At 40.0% G+C, this 18,407-nt stretch overlaps 1 long non-coding RNA gene across 1 annotated transcript; it reads right to left on the bottom strand.

Moving 5' to 3' along the window:
* Positions 1 to 14,278: 14,278 nt before the first annotated feature.
* LOC122876086 lies at positions 14,279 to 16,845 on the bottom strand. The gene is made up of 2 exons (XR_006378002.1): positions 16,378 to 16,845; positions 14,279 to 15,429 (listed from the first exon to the last, which is right to left on the bottom strand). It is a non-coding gene; the product is annotated as an uncharacterized LOC122876086 (long non-coding RNA).
* Between the last annotated feature and the right edge of the window lie 1,562 nt (positions 16,846 to 18,407).

The raw sequence follows: 18,407 nt of genomic DNA on the forward strand, positions 1-18,407 counted from the left end.
TCAACGGAGAACGGAAGCTTCAGCGTTTTGGATCTGTGTCCAGCAGCAGCAGAGTGAGAAGGCTGTATAGGAGCGCAAAAGACAGAGCATGGAAATTTTCTGGGCAGATGTTTTATAGTAGAAATGTCATTATCGCATGTCCTGATGTACGTTTGAGTATGTGTTACGTCTGGTGAAACCCTCGCTAACATGAAAGATTACACAATGGCGAAAACCACTTTAGACTGGCCATTGTTTTATGGTGGAATACCAAGTGGGCATTGAACAATAAGCTGTCCCTTTGGTGCAGGACTGTCCACTGTATGTGTCCTAGTGCGCAAAGTTACATCTGCTCTAAAGGACAACCTATTCAAGCGTTTCATTTGCCTGCTGAAGGGGGAACAACTTCAGAAGACCCAAGATGGATTTGCAGAGCGAGGTTATCCTATGTGTGCAGCCACGTGCCCGTAATTGCTCTGAGGGATGATCCAGCTTCTTATTACAATTGGAAAGGATGGTATTCCATTTTACGGCAAGGGGTCGTAGACCACAATTTCTGGTAAGAATTATTATTATTCATATAATACCAGTGGTGGACGAAGTATTCAGATGCTTTACTTAAGTAAAAATACTAAAACCACACTGAAAATACTCCACAACAAGAAAAAGTCCTGCATTCAAAACCTTACTTAAGTAAAAGTATGTAATTATTATCAGTAAAATTTACTTAAAGTATCAAAAGTAAAATTGCTCAATATGCAGTAAAATGTTCCCTGTCACTGTTTGTTATTATATATGATGTTTTTGGATTAATATTACTGCTAGATAGCTGTAGATATTAAGGCTTGAGCTAATTTTAACTAATTAATAAACTGTTGGGTAGTTTAATCTACAGCAATGCATCATATACTATAAGCTGCCCTGTGAATACCACATATCTCTAAAAAGTCAACTTTTCATGAGCTCAGAAAAACAGCCCTGTTTTCTAATTTGTGATGATGCATTTTTGAGCTTTAAATACCTCATACCCATAAAAGAACACTTAATCCTTCAGTTTATCAGAAACATTAACATTCAAAATCACCAAATTTGGAGATACAGGAAGGATATGAAAAAATTGTAATCTGAAAAGTAACTAGTAACCAAGGCTGTCAGACAAATGTAGTTGAGTAATTTGAAATTTGAAATTTAGTGGCGTAGAAGTATAAAGTAGCATAAAATGGAAATACTCAAGTACAAGTAGCCCCGAATTTGTACTTGAGTAGAGTACTTGAGTAAATGTCCTTAGTTACATTCCGCCGCTGTATAATACGTATTAAATGTAAACTCTGTTGTAGCTAAATATTAACTGTTGAAATGTGGTATGTTTTGCTCATGGTGGTTTCCTTTGTTCAGCTTCACAGATATATATGTAGGGGGGCCAGGTCGAATACATGTTGCAAGAGTGCTAGGCAACTCTCCTATCTTCCAGATGGCTGAAGAACAAGATGGTTACTTGTTTCCCCGTGATGTACGTATCAACAATGACTGCGTTCAATTTCCTAGGCTGCAGCCCAGCTATTTTCACTGACCTGCAAAAACGCATATCTTGTGAATGGCTATGTGGCTATGTGTGTTGGTCACATATTGTGTGTGTTTCACCAGCCCCTCAATGTAGTAGGTAACAAATGTACATATATTATATTTTTATGCACAGAAATCCATGACTGTAGACAATGTGGAGGTCCCCATTCATCTGGTCGAAAATGTATTTGGACGTTTGAAGGGCCATTGGAGGTTCCTTGCCAAGTGCAATGATGTGGACATTTCTATAATGCCTGACATTGTTGCTGCTTACTGTACAATGTTTGTGTAAACAAAGAATTTTTTGGCTGAGTGGAACATTGATGCTACTACCGACCTCCCAAAGTAGCACAAACCCATTCTCATTCCCAGGTTGTCAAATACAGACGTTTCGTCATGTCCCTTGGCGTCTCATACAGACGCACCCTTTAGCGTCTGTATGAGACGCACCGGGCTTTCAAATAACTCCAATGTAAAATCTGCGGCATTTCTAGATGCTCAGAGGAACTTCTCTGGCTGTCCATTCACTCCAATAATCAACCTGACCGCGGCGCTATAAGACGCTGTGAGCATCAGTTCCATTGGAAAACCGAGGATGATGTGAGGAATATGATTTATTTTACTGACATTTTAGATTTGTTTCCAGTGATGAGAACAGGTGTGGCAGCAATCATGCCTGGGTGTGGCTAGAGAAATTGAACTCAGGTGTGATAAACCACAGTTATGTTTTAACAGGTGGGGAAATCACTTTTTCACACAGGGCCATGTAGGTTTGGATTTTGTTTTCCCTTAATAATAACAACCTTCATTTAAAAACTGCATTTTGTGTTTACTTGTGTTATCTTTGACTAATATTTAAATTTGTTTGATCTGAAACATTTAAGTGTGACAAACATGCAAAAAAAAAAAAGAAATCAGGAAGGGGGCAAACACTTTTTCACACCACTGTATACTACATACTAATTAAAAGTCATTTTAAAATGTTTTAGCAGTTAGTAAACAAAAAATCAATACACTATACCGCTTTATACTAACAGGAAATTACGCAATATTGCAACATCAGACATCCATCAAACTGCAACATTGACTACTTTTTCCCCCCAAGATCTTTCTGGAGTGGTTTCGCCACCATCCACAACTTATTTTCATTGTTTGCAGCTGAGAGCAGCATGGATGCATTAAGGAGAACTGGATACCACGTTGAAAGATGGCGCCCCATTCATTCCTATGAAATTTGCTCACTGGGTGCATACACAGAAAAGGCCCCTGTGAGTTTCCTCACACGGTAGTTACAATAACCGGTGTGGCCACAACACCAAAATTGCTTCACAGCCCAGCACTGTTCCTAGGAGCTTGGTGAGCAGCTCCTCCATTTCCTTTGTGCATTGTATTGTGGGAGAATAGTGTCCATCAACAGCACACTCAAAAATGTACCATATTTACAGTTTCACTGTCTCAAGGCTTTTACGCCAGAGTCTTTAATACCTGAAGAGCATTAGATTTAAATTAAATTTGACCTGCTACTTTTCTGACGATTGGGTTCTAGGCTCTGATTGGGCTACTTTGTAACAGTCCAATCTGGCAACACTGATCCTGATACTGATTTTAGAAGAAACAGAGGATGCAAACAACAACTTGTGTAGCTGTAGAAAATGAATATAATGTCTGATTAACTAGTGCTCCACAACAGTAATAAACATGACTGAATAACAGTATTGAGGAATGTATTATATTTTTTAGCCCAGCACAGGGCTAAAAATCCTAATGTCAGAAGTGCTGCCTGATCCTCACCTGCTGTGGCAGATAAAGGAGTGGGCTTGGTGCATATGAAAAGATTCATACATATTGAAACCACAGCAGGTCTGATCCAGGCCTCATTCATAATCCATATTCCTTAAGAGTCTCAAGAACAAAATACCTCTTAGTGCTCCGCTTTGGCATTCATTACGATACATTCTCCCACTGTTGCTTGGTTTGGACCTGACTGAATGTAGAAAAGGGTTATAGAGAATAAAACTGTGTGGCCCAAATATAATGTGATTATAAATGCAAGGCATAATGCATTTGGTACCAGGGAGGCTTTTTTCAATAGGTAGATAGATATGGTCAGATGACAAAGGAGAAGGAATGGCGAATTGTGAATAGAGGCACCACTGTTATCTGGCTATGCTGCAACATGCACAGTATGGCTGATGTTGCTAAAGGGGAGAGTTGCTTTCCCACTTGGTGTTCATTTAGACACCAAGTGTCTGATAGTAAACCTTTCTACAAGAAGCTATTAATTCATCAGTTCACTTCACGAGTTTCTATTGTCTTTTTTGTGTGACCACTTTTCCCATCCTATCTTGCATCCTTGTAGTGATCCCCTATGTTTCCTTAAAAGTCTTTTAATAACCCAAAAAGTGGCTGCAGTTTGAGAATGATTTTAACTTTAACCCTGTTACACCCTATTATCACCACTGACCTTTCAAAAGGCGCCTGATCAGATTGCGAAAAGCTCTGAGACTACAAAGTGTCCTTGTTTCTGGGGATATAATATTATTCTGTTACAAAAATAAGTGTGTTGGCTTTTATTCAGCATTACTTTTTTATTTCTTCATTATAGATTATATAAATGATATGATGACATATCAGCATTGGGCTGATCTCAGTGCCAAGAACTGACTAAGTGTAGATGTGGCACACTTAAAATAGTGTGACCACATTTATGTGAGAAAATTTGAGTAATTATTATACTAATAATTAAGGGTTATATACATTTATGTTTGTATGGGGGGGGGGGGTCCAAGCTAATTGTCATTGCACTAATGGAGTGAGGAATACGTTATTTTTTTATTTTTTGGGTAGCAGTGAGACGGAACGTTCGTGTTCGCTTTAGTTGATCTGGGGTATTGGTGAGAGAGTGTCCGTTTCTGCTGTTTCCTCAGAAGCAATCTGCCTCTATCCTTGACCCTCGATTCCAATAAGGAAAAACTCCCCAAAAAACCCTTTTTAACAGGGGAAAAATGGAAGAAACCTCAGGAAGAGCAAGTGAGGAGGGATCCCTCTCCCAGGATGGACAGACATGCAATAGATGTCATGTGTACAGAATAGACCAACAGAGTAAAATTACAGTATGAACAATCATGATGACAAAATTATGAACAGATTGTAAACACATATAAAAAATGGATTGAAGAGGATGTTGAGCAACTTCAGGTGTCACCTCTCCACCACGGAAACCGGAAGAGGACAGACTATACAAACAAGGTAAAACTCAAACACACCATTCAAATAGATGGTAAATGGACTGCACTTGTATAGCGCCTGTCTAGTCTTCCGACCACTCAAAGCGCTTCACACTCTACATATTCACCCCATTCACACAATTATGGCAGAACTGCTAATCAGTACAAAGAAACAAATTAATCTTTCACACACCAAAGGCACAGCCCTCAGGAGCAATTTGGGGTTCAGTGTCTTGCTCAAGGACACTGCAACACATGGGCTGGGGGAAGCCGGGATCAAACAAAGGAGTACCTTCAGCGGAAGACTCATCCCCCCAAAAAGCACCACAGAGCACCACAGGAAGTCATTCCTGCCTGTGGCCTTCAAACTCTTTAACTCCTCCCTCTAAGTATTAGTCTATATGACCCTAAGTCATTAAACTGGACATTGATCATTAACATCACTGCAATACTTGACATAATTGTGCAATATTCTGTGTTAATACTCCTGGGCAATATACTCTTTTCAGTTTAAAATTCCATATTTATTGATATTTATTCACACCTCTATTACTGCAGTGCAATATCCTCCGTCTCATTATAATCTTAATAAGCTACACTTAACAGTTCATGCACTATTACTTTATACTGTATTATTATCATCAACCGGCAAACCCACTTTGTACTTCACACTTATTTTAATTTTATACTTATACCCACTTGGTACTTAATTTATTTCCTGACCTGTATTATAGTGTATTATATTTTTTTCTTAGTACTTCTATTCCTGTGTGCACTGACGTGAAAATGAGCTGCTGTAGCAAAAGAGTTTCCCCTCGGGGATCAATAAAGTATTTCTGATTCTGATTCTCAAACTTCCGACCTTCCGATTGGTGGACAACCCACTCTACCACTAAGCCAGAGCCGCCCTGGGTGTGACAAAATAGGAGAAAGGAACAGGGGGAGCGAGAGACAAGGACAACGTGCACACAAGGGAGAGAGAGAATGTTCATTGTTTTTTTTCTGCTATTTTCCTGATTTTATGAATCATACTTTTTTTGTTTTTTATTTAATCTCATTATTACTCGACGCTTTGGCAATATTGTCTTTGTTATACTCATGCCAATAAAGCGAATTTAACTGAATTGAACTGAAACAAGATGAGAGGCTAAATCTCCTGGAGGACAAAGATCCAGATCTAAACATCTGGAATGAGGCAGCAACAGCCAGGGGAGAGCGAGAGGTCCCAGGCTGGCTGATGGTCCAGCCTGAGTGAAAAGAGAGGACAAGGAGGAAAAACTAAGGAGAAAGAGAGGAGAGAGAGAGTGTCCCATAGGCACACAGCTGTGCGTGTGTGTGTGTTTCAGGATTGTGTGTGTTTCAGGATTAAATTGTCTTTAATTTAGCCATCTCCATGCCTTATTTCAAGATACTTGTCTGTGTCTATCCAGACAGATATACACAAACTACATGGAAAGTAATGTTGGCCAGATGGCAGATTGTTTTTTAATTTGTTTAAAGCTGCATAAATCCTTGTTTGGCTAATAGAGGGGACTCTGGAATTCCAAAATAAGCTGACAGTAGTGTTGTATACAGATGTCTATTTCTACATGCAGCATTCATTTAGTTACGTGTTTGTATCCACCATGATGAATTTAAGTTCAATATTCACGCTCCTTTTTCCTCTGGTTTGGTCTCCACCAGCTTGTCGATTGTGTTAAGGAATCACGTGTTATCACATCTCTCAATTACTTTCCATCCCAGACTGGGTTTGCTGTTGAAGCTGAAAGGCAATGAGATGGTTATAGTACACTACATAGACCACCAGCAGAGACTGGACGTAATTAGCAGCAAAGTTTTCCAATATGTCTTAGTATTCAACTTGAGATGGATATTTAATTGAAACATGGGGTGTTGCTGCAGAAAGGGAAAGCCTCTGACACATGTTTGGAATAGTGGGTACACTCAAAGGCTTTATTGAAAATAGTCCTCTCTTGATAGAAACTCTCAGACGTGGTTTAGCAACTGGAGTCTGGTTTTTAGCCATGCTAGCATTGAGGCTCTGCAATGTCCACCCACGAAATATATCAACAACCGTTTTATGCCATGACATTTTGTACAGACATTCATGTTTTCCAGAGGATGAATTCTACTGACTTTAATGATGCCCTGGCTTTTAATCTATCGCCAGAATGAGGTCTATTTGTATTCTTTCTATTTGTTCAGTACTTTGGTTTATACCTGCAAAACTAATGGCATTCCCATCTGCCTCATGCTTGCATGCTAAACTAAGATGGTGAACATCATAAACATCATACCTGCTAAACATCGGCATGTTAGCGTAGTCATTGTGAGCATGTTAGCATGCTGACATTAGCATTTAGTATAGCATAACAGAGCTGCTAGCATGGATGGATGGATAGACAGTATCAGTTTAATATATCAGCTCCTCTAACTCTCTCTTTTTCTTCTTCTCATTACTGGGTAGTAACAATCAGGTCCTTATGCAGTTGTACGTACAGTTTGTGTGTGCTTACTGTATAGGCTACATATGTGTGTGTGCACATTTCTTTGTGTGTGTGCACATTTCTTCATGTGAGTGATGGAGAGCTGATTAACAGAGTGATAAGCAGCCAGAAAAAAAGCACATCCTGAAAAACACACCGCATGCAAATGCGTTTGTCACTCTGACAGTATGTCTCAATTAAGGCCCGAAAAGCCGAGCAGCCACGGTCTGAGCTGCCAGCTTCACTGACCTCCACCACCAAACACACACATACACACATTATGTCCACACACTTCCTTACAGCATAGCGAAGAACTGAAAAGAACAAAGAAGAAAGAGGGAAAACTGAAGGGAAGGGGAAAGAGGAAGCCTTCAGCGGCGTGTCAGCGGGGGAAATTCTTGAGAGGAGTCTGTACGGTAAATTGACAACCGGAGAACCACGGCGAGGCAGGATGGTAATGATAAGACTGGCTGGAGCACACACACCACTGATGCCAGCGCTAGCCGTTATGACAACAGTAATGGTAAACAATAAACACTCAGATCCGACGTTCCCCCCACGGCTGACGGCTATTGTGCCACAACTCTCTTCGGGAGCATGGTTTATCCTGCAGAAAATACACACATATAGAAAACACACCAGAGAAACTGAAACACACACAGAATACACACATAATGTATATACATAGGCAAACTGTGGACACACACATTCACACCAAACACAACAAATGCATAAGTACAACTATAATTGGACACACATTCTGTGTAGTCGCAAACAGCTGAACACATATCCACACATTCTGTACAACTCTGCTCACACACGAATACACGTACCATAAATTTAATTTCCTGCTCACAAACACACACTTATATGCATATATATATACACACAATTACACAGACAGAGCATGCAACAATGCACTTAAAAAATGTCACTGTGTGCAGCTGTGCACAGCTCACACATTAGAATATACACTGAATAGGTAAACACAGATACATTTTAATAGTCTGTGTAGCTGCACGCACATGGACAGACTTGCACTCTCTCCAGCGTTACTGCAGCAGGGAGGTGATGGTGAGGAGAGGCTGACGATGGCTGATGTGGCGGTGGCTGGCTGGGTAGCCGTTTAATTAATCTCCAGACAGACAGTGGCATCAGAGAGAGGGAGCGCGTGACAGAGAGAGGTAGAGGGAGAGAAAGAGAGAGTGCATAAGGAAAATAAAGACAGAGACACAAGCAGCGACAGCCACACAGAGGCTGTGTCTCACTTTCTGTCAGCCCTCAGGACACATCAGGACACACTGCTGGATTTGCGACATGCTGAATCTCAGAGGCCCATCTCTGGCTCAGTGGAACAGTCCCAAGTCTTGGTTTATAGAATATGGAGGAACAGAGAGATGGGTTGAAGTCTGAAGAGTGGCTGGATGGCTGTGCAGTGAGTTTGGGGGGTCCATGGAGGCATTCAAGAGGAGACACTACCATCTTTTTACATAATCATAAATTACGATTGAGTTACATAAACTCATAAACTGAGTAATTCAGTAGTTAAGAACACCTTTAGGTATATGTTTGTATTATGTTTATATGTAAAATTGGCTCTCAAAATAATAATTATTTCTAAGTATTACATTTAACACTATTATGGTTATTTTGTAGTGAAATTATTTGAACAAACGCTTGACTGCTGCATCTGAAACGCTCTGCTCCAGTCTCCAGACTGTTGTTGGGAAGCACAGGGGAGACTCCTTTAATGTTCCATGGTTAAGTTGTAGCTAACTTCAGGGTTAACCTCCCCCACTACACTCAGATGCTGTGGGACACAACCCATTGGGAGCTCTGTGTTTACATTCAGTGTGAGGACCCACATTGTGATCAGTGGATTGATCTGTACAAGCTGAGCATTGAAGCCATGTGTTTTGACTGTGAAGACAGGGTCATTAAAACTTGTAATGTGAATTAACACAATGTACAATTTATAAAATTGTACAGTGTCTGCACAGCTTAAGCGGGTAAATCTAGGAATAATACCTCTGCACAAGCTTGCAGAGGAGCTGGTGCACACACTTCCCAAATCTCAAAAATGCATTGTGTGGCCCTGCACAACAAACAAGCTGATTGGTTGACACAACTTCCTGTCAAGAAGAATATTGGAACAGGAATAGATACTGGAAAAGAATTTGACATGTTAATATTAAACCCAAAAGTATAACACAAACCAGCCATACATTCGGAGCAGCCTTAAATATAAGAATGCATCTTTTCTCTCTGTTTTGGCCTTCCATCCATCCTAAGCCTTGTTCAAACCCAACTGTGTTAGGAATGGACAGGGATGAGGCACGGGTCAGACTGTGTGGCAGGAACGTTAAAAAGATACATTTTTGCTACCTCTAACTCTCTCTCTCATTTTAAACAATATTTCTGATACAGGTGTTGTCATTAACCTGTATTATGTTGATTTTGCCAGACAGCCTCATTTGATTGAAGTTTTTGACCACAATCAAATCACTGTTTATACTTGTTCAGTTGTCAGACAAAAGATACAGAAAAATATGTAAATTAGAAGCTTTTTCACATACTCACAAAAGGTAATAACAAATAATATCTGGACAGCTCAAAATTATTTAGACATTTTTTATTCCATACTTTCACCTCTTAAGATGCAATCAGGCAGTTAATGGAGTTTAGCCTCATGATAGTAATTGCTATACTGTACTAACCAAATACCATAGCTGCCTATTCAATGAAGTCTCTAGGGAATCTGAAAAGTCAAATCCACTGTTGCAGAGTACCATCACCACAGCAAGCTAGCAGTTCAAAAATGATTTCATTTTCCATTTAATTTTTCCAGTGGATGGACAGGGGATTTGACAGTAAAGAATGTTGCTGCTAATTATGTGAAATTACTGTATGTAATGTTCTCAGCAGCAAACCAGCCCTCCTCCATTTCAGCTCTTTCAATAAAGTCTGTAAATTATATAGTGACAGACTATTGAATACTACTTGAAATAAAGCTAAAGATCAGTGAGGTATTTCCCGAAATTTGAGATTGCCCTCCCAAAAAATCCCACCATCAGTAGTTTGTTCAAATACTATGGTTGTCTGTGTTTATTTTGGAAGGCACTGACAAACAGTCATTCTGCCGGGGTCATCAGGATGGACACCACCACAAAAATGTTTTATTTAGCTTTGAGGACTTGTTGCTAAATTCAAATGAGCTACTGCAGTGTTCATGCTTGTATCGATTGGCACAATGAATGATACATACCTGATATAATACATGAAAGCTACAATAAAAATTCATATTCTGTGTTTGTTTCACAGGAATTTTGAATCAAATTAGTCCAGAGGTCTAAATTTCTAAATTTGATTATAAAGAAAATTCAGCACAAAACATCATCATAAAGAATTTAAATAAAGGCTTTATTTTCACTATAAGCGGATTTACTTTATGTACTTGGATTGAGTCTGCCACAAACTGATGATTTGACCAAATGTATTTCTTTCATCAGCCTCAGCTGACTTGAGTATCCCATATTATTGCCATGACACTTCTTCTTCTATAGTATATAGTTAATCTATCAAACTGCATCACATCCATTATATCAGAGTATGACCTCACTGACTGGATGAGATCTGTTTTTAATAAAAAGGACGGCATTGGCTCTACATAAATATTGGTCTAGTTTAAATTGCATGTGCCCTGTTTGTGATTGCACTGTGAAGTGTGTGTGTGGACTATCATGCTACATGTATGGGCCTGCACATGAGTGAGGCTGTTACCTGTATATGGTGGGTGTGTCTGTGGTCCCTTGGCATGGAGGGTCAGGTAACAGGGCTAATTGGGTGTAAAGGGAGGGGTGAGTGTGTGGTGGGGTTGGGTTATGTGTGTGTGTGTGTGTGTGTGTGTGTGTGTGTGTGTGTGTGTCAGCTGCACCTGATCTGGCTGCCTGATTAAGCTGTGTAATCTCCTGCATGAAACAACAGCTGACCAGCTCCCTGGGGTGGTGCCCACACACTAACACACACTCACTCACACACACACACACACACACCTGTGCTGGTGGCCATGACAGCAGGCACCTTACGTTCCCAGAGGAAGGTACTCTCTTATCACACACCTGGTATCTATACCTCCCCTGTCTCAAAGGTGAAGTCTCACAACAGAAAAAACAGTTGAACAAACCAGCAGTGTGTTTTTTTTTCTCCTGTAAAGGTTTTGGAATCACAGCTGTGTTTGTGGGGAAATGAAAACTGATCCTCATATTTTTCTGGAGATATTTTATCTAGACCAAGTTCACTTCTGGCAGCATCTACTAATCTTTGCATTAATCCTCATAAATAAGTAAATAATGTTATTTTTCTTTGCAGCAATAATGGAGTAGTAAACAACCTGAAACCATCTGTATATATGATGTATATATGTATGTTTATGTATATAAATAATAATCTATAATCACACTGAGGTATTTCCTTCTGTTGAAACAGGACCTTCTGACTGCTGCTTACACAATTAAAATATCCTGTATAAACCCCTGCAATTTATTTTAGAACATTTTGTAAGCTCTTAGTTCTGCAGGAGGAAAAGCTGTATCCATTGGTGGTAAGTAATTGAATACATTCACTCAAGTGCAGTACTCAAGTACAATTCAATTTATTTACATAACACCTATTCATAACAAAAGTTATCTCATTGCACTTTCCATATAGAGCAGGTCTAGACAATACTCTTTTTAATATTATTTACAGAGACCCAACAATTCTCACCATGAGCAAGCACTTGGCAACAGTGGCAAGGAAAAACTCCCTTTTAACAAGCAGAAACCCATGGACGTATAAAAAGAACTGGATACGGAGCCGCCGCTCAGCCTTGCTTCCAATTTTTTCATGGAGGTTTTATATTTGTAAAACGTTCATCAAGCCGAGAAAAGTGAAAATCCGTGACATCATCACAATGTAAAGTCTATGGGCCGAACGGAAACTTGCAGGCAGGGCCAGCGGGAGAAACACTACTGTGCATATTCAGTGGGCCGCATACTCCGGAAGTCAAGAAGTCAAACACACACTCAAGCTCAGCTGCAACATTTCACAATTAAAAAGATAGCCTACCCTTTCTTGTAATCGGATACAAATCCATTGCAAACAACGTCCTCTGAGATATTAAATCCACAACATGAGTTTCAAGCGTTACGTTCAACACATTAAATCCTTAACGTTGTTCTTGAGTATCCTACTTTGGCATTCATCCAATTTAATCCAAAACACGAGTCTTGTATCCTTTCGTTGCATTAGTAAACATTGTACTCAATAAATAACCCTACCCTGGAATGTGGGCCAGAGTTCCCTATTTCCATTAGATTAGATGTTATCTGTGTCTACATTTCTTCACTTCACGTTACTTCATTTGCAGTCATAAATTGTCAACATGTATCTAATTGGCCAACCCAATCTGACAGCTAGACTATGCAGTATGGAACAATTTTGGTAGCCTTGTACAATGAACAGTAAGATTAAGAATAGGGGGTGCAGGTTAATTTATGTGAATTGTTATCTATTAGCCTACATTATATTCTCAGCTCAACTCAACTTTATTTATATAGCACTTTACACACCGCACAGTTGATCCAAAGTGCCTTACAGAACAAACAGAGGAAAACTAAATTAAAAAAACAAACTCAATAGAGGAGAAGAAAGTGTGATGATAAATAATAATAATAATTCTATATATATATTTACAAAAAAGATGGGTGACAGTCACCCACTTGTATGTTACATGGGCCTGTATAATATTAATTTCATATGCATGTCTCTGTTCATTATTTGCTTTATTCATTTCAGTTTCTGGTGGGGATATTTGATCTAGGGCATTGTTACCTATTTTTGGCATTGCACAATCAGTTGCAACTTGAAATTTAAGAAATCGTGTTGTTTTGTTTCAATTCAATACAACAATGGGGTTATAAAATAGGTCCTAATGTTATATGAGATGGCAATGTACCTTTGTGACCTTCAAATACACATTAATTAATTCTTATTTACATTATATTATGATTATGTTTTTATTAAAGTTAGCCTAATTGTGCCACGATCACTAGATTTTATATAGATGTTATCATTATCGTCATATGTATACTGATTTTAGATATTGATCAGCCACCAAGTGAGTGATCAAATGGAAGTTAATGCCTTTGCCTTGGCATGACACCCTATTATTTTGAAGACAATGCAAAGGCAGAGTACATTAACTTCCAAATAAGGGTCAAAGGTCAAGTTTTAGCTCAAGATTTTTATGTAGGTAAAAAACACAAAGAACTGCCGCATTTCCAATATTCTGCCTACAATTCATTTGACTAGAAAACAAAAGAACTTTAAAGTTATTTTTATCAAGTCTCTTTTGCCTTTGTAGGGGAAAGTAGCACAATACAAATTCCACATAGAGATTTGAAATAACAGTAATGGTAATGGTAGTGGTAATATTAATATTAATAAAAAAATAACAATAGCAATAATAATAGTAATAATAATAATAATAAAAAAGAAATAATAATAATTGTAGCAGCGGGTGTGTAGCAGGAACATGAGGGCAGTAGGTGGCGTGCAATCATAGATCCAGAGTCTGCAGCTCCGGAGGCAGAAATACCTGCTGAAAGCGACAGAAGGAGAGAGGAGAGAGATGCACAAAACTACAGGAGAGAGAAGCTGTCGAGTTAGAAACATGCATTAATGGGATAAGAATGCGTACAGATGGGGAGGGAGAGGAGGAGAGAAGAGCACTGTGCATCATGGGAAGTCTCCTGGCAGTCCTATAGCAGCATAACTAAGGGATTGTTCAGGACTCACCTGAGCCAACCAATTAAATAAAATATAATAAAATCCTATGATGAGCATACAAAATATGATGCATTATTATAAAATTACACTGTCCAACAGAGTAGACATGAAAATTAATAACAGTAAGATGCTGCTCAGATGTAAATCCGAGCACATACTTATAAGAGGAACTTTTAGAGGTCATATCGAGCTGCACTGATTTTATTTTTTTCATTTTATGTTACATGTTTTGTGTTTGTCCTTTCATATTTTGGAACTGTGTTGGACTTTCTCACTTTAACATAACATTCCTTGAATTCAGTGTGTTTTGTAGATGCATAAAAACCTTTTTAAATCACAAATTATTTTAATAAATTTTAGATACTTTCTACTTTCTGTTCATATTGGGAATTTTACTATGCTTTAAATTATTTGAACATCAATTCTGGAAGCTATTTATGCACAATGCTTTGTGGAATTGTTTGCTATATGCCAGCTTGCTATTCGGCAACTTTGCAAGAAGCTGTAGATTTACTTTTTTTTAGATCCCTTCTAGTGACTTCATTTTACTGGGTTTTTCCTAGTGACATTATAACTGTTTAAAATAATTTTGTATGATTGTATTTCCCATGGTAACTATTTCAACTGATTTTATTTGTTGATTTTGTTAATTTGTCTTTGCATCATTGTAAATGAGGGTCACCCTCAGTGATTTCTACAAGAATGTTAAATAAAGGTTGAATGAATGAATAAAGTGATTACAGTAAATTTGCATCCCTGTGATGAGAAAAAGCTCCTAAAAAGTTTCAAAATCACTGTGCTATAAACCCTGCCTGTACTTAATATATAATAAAAGAGCAGGATGTTTACATTTTTCAAAATAAATGAAAGCAAAATCTTTAGAAATGCACATTTTAACATAAACCCACATCTTTAACATAGCAAACCTACCACAGAAGTCTGTGGAGAGTATCAGTTATTTTCCTGTCTGAAGCTTTGGATTTCTGCAGATTATTTGCAGATTATTCAAACATTACTGCATGTACAACTCCACTGGAGGTATCCAATGCAGACACACACACCTACACACACACGACTCCAATAACTTCCTTCCCCCGGCAGCGTGCTGTGGGAGCTGGTCAGCGGCGTCAGTCAATTGATTGAGCTCAGAGGAGGAGGAGGAGGAGAAGGAGGAAGGAGCCGCAGGCCATGAGCAGCAGAGGAGGTGAAGACCTATCGGAAATCAGTGCACCATGAGCATTTCTGCTCCATATGGGCAAAACATGCGCTCAGACAGCTGCCACAGCCTTCTGCAGCCGGCCCACTTCTCATTTCATCAATTAGGGTCCTTGAGATTGAGGTCCATTCTTTGAAAGAAATAGAGTAAACATATTCATAAATGTGACAAGAAATACACTGTAATGCAATTTAGGATAACAATGTTTTTGTATGTTTTAGCCCATTTACAACAACTTGTATGAACTTACTGCAGATCATTTTCCAAACCATATCATAGTATATTAGATTTCTGAATGCTTTCCTTATCTTCTAGCTAGTCATTGGATGACTGTTTGTATAATGCTATGAAAATCAACCTGCAGAGACTTGAAACTTGCTTAATCCAATAATCCTTAAAAAAAAATGTTGTTTTTATTGTTGTCAGAGTGCCACAATTGCAATGCAGACTTTTCAAATCAATCTATGGCCAGATGCTGTGGCCATATTTTTGAAATTTAAATGTAGCTTTTCACAGTTTCCACTTCAATCACATTCTTCTAAGGGTGGAAAATCATCTGAACACCCAACATGGGACACTAACTTTCCACCAAAATCCTGATTTATGAAATTAGTTATTAGTAGTAGTATAATTAGTTATGTTTGCAGATCCTCAACACAGAATCAGGTAGGTTTCACTGCAGGGTTTAAAGACTGTCAAGTAAAATCCTCAAACCCAAACAAATTATAAGCAATTATTGTGGTCAGAAAGGAAATTCCATCACTGAAAAACTAGAGGTGTTTTCATTTCCAGTCCAAAATCACAATCTTGCATCAGCCTGGCCTTGGTAAGTTCATGTCTTCACTCATGTAGCTTCACCTGTATATCATTTTCAAACGCAGGCTGAATACTATTTTACATCTGTGTGTTTTTATCAAAATGCAAAGAGACCTTCAGCCCTCCTTCAGTCCAAGAGGAGCAGCTTCTATAGATACAAGACAACAAACACTCCAAACAACATCTCCAAAGGTACAGTGCTGTGGTTAATTAGAGCCTATTTATGGATTTGGTGGTGGTGGTGGTGGGGGCGCTGCAGTACCCGCCAGGGCCTCTGGATGCCAGTGTGGTGTTAGTAACAACTTGCTTGGAGAGAAGTGAGCCAGAGGGAATAGGTGATGAAAGCAATGGATGAGCCGGTTGAAGGCAAGGAGGAGTTGATGTTCAGAGGCAAAAAAGCAACTGGAATCTCTTCTTTTCTTCATCTCTCTGTTGTCGCAGTCCAGCCGCACCTCCCAGTTCCTCCGAATTCTGCAACGTGTGTGTGTTGAATTGTGCTTTTCGTCGTCTTTGCCTGTTTTCCAGCGTGTGATGGAGGTATACCATGGTGTGGCAGACTTGTAGGCTGCCTAATTAATGCTCCAGAGCCTAGGAGGTGTGTGTGTGTGTGTGAGAGAGAGAGTGTGTGTATTTGCACTTCCAGTCATATGTACTCTGTGTGATTGTGCGTGCACAAGCATCTGAAGGGTGTATGTCTTTATGTGTGTGTGTTACCACCCCACTCTCAACCCCCCCAGGGCGTGAAGCAGACTGCAGGGGCTGGTGCAGGAACAGAGCTGGGATCATGGAGGCAGCACTGCAGGCATCTGCCCCCAGGAAGCAGCACCAGCCCCGCGCAGCTGGCACCGAGGCCTTCATGAGCCAGGAAATGGCACACCTCCTCAACTATCCCCCACACCCCACACCCTCCCTCCCCTCACAAACACACACACACCTTCTTCACACTTTTCATCAAACACGCTAACATCATCGATTCATTTTTGAAAAAAAAAAAATAACGGTGGGAAGGACCAAATGCATTTATTAGGAGGGTTTCATTTGCTGTTTGTCTATCACACATGTTGGATAGTATTCAGGGAGACAGCTTACATGATAAAAGTGTGTATTATGTGAGGAATGGCTGTATTTTGAGTCTTGTGACATTTATTCTTGCCCGTTTATCATGTATCATAGCTGGGAAACAAAACATGGGAATTGCTTAAGAATTGTGTTCTACATATTTACATATAAAGTTCTTTGGGGAATTCAAAGATGGACAATGTGACAATTACAACCTCCCCCTCCCCCTTTCCCCCCACACTGAAGGCCTTGGATTCCCTAAAGAATATAGCATGCATGACATAAATGCATGTGTATCTATTTACCTTACCCTGGATTTCATGTAAATGTTGTTTGATTTATGTTTGCTTGTGTTGTGAGTGGGTGTTTGTGTTTGTATGTGCATGCTTGCTGTGCATGCCACCATGTGCAGACGGTAGGCTCAGAATACATATCTGTGTTTGTGCAGTGTGTCCATCATTCTCTGTATAGCCGGTAGACAACCAGCTGACAGAGCGACAGGCTCTCACCTTGGATTACTCCCATGCTGAGGAGGCTGCTCTGGGCCTGGCCGCCAGGGCAAGCAGGGCGCTAACAGGCCCAGGCCTCAGCCATCCTCTCTGCACCCACACACAGGCAGGACTGCGGGGTACAATTAGGCGGACAGGATGCCATACCACCGTTCACCTGTCAGCTAGACTGGCGACATGCGTGGGGTGCAAATTGACACGGGTGCCACAACCGGGCCGACAGGAGATCCACGGCAGGGACAAATCTCCCTAACAAACCTCGGTGTCCTGTCAGTCAGCACAGGGGCCACCTCACATTGACCCCTCGGACCAGGCGCTGGGCTCTGCCTGTTCCTCGGCGCTCCCCTGGCAGACGCTGGCCACCGCTGGCCCTGTCACTGAGCTGAGATGACATGGTCACATGCAGGCACAGCCAGCACCACCATCAGCCTCTCAGTCATTACCTTCCATCAGCCGACCAGAAAATAGACTGGTAGAATCTGTAAGGGAAAATGACCTAAAGGCCTGACCTGAAAATGGCACAAAAAGCTGAGAGATGGTGCTACTCGCTCCCAAAATAATAGTCTGTGTCAGTGCACCTGGCCACTAGCCACTGGCCATATCAATGCCTCCCAAACAAGACAGAGGAGCACACACTAGACTGAGACCCCATCTAAAATTGCCTCCACCCCTACAACTAAGATCCAAAGTAGTTTTGCTCAGCTTTTCAAACAAATCTGATCAT

The sequence above is a fragment of the Siniperca chuatsi genome, linkage group LG5 (assembly GCF_020085105.1).
Source record: "Siniperca chuatsi isolate FFG_IHB_CAS linkage group LG5, ASM2008510v1, whole genome shotgun sequence".
NCBI lineage: Eukaryota > Metazoa > Chordata > Actinopteri > Centrarchiformes > Sinipercidae > Siniperca > Siniperca chuatsi.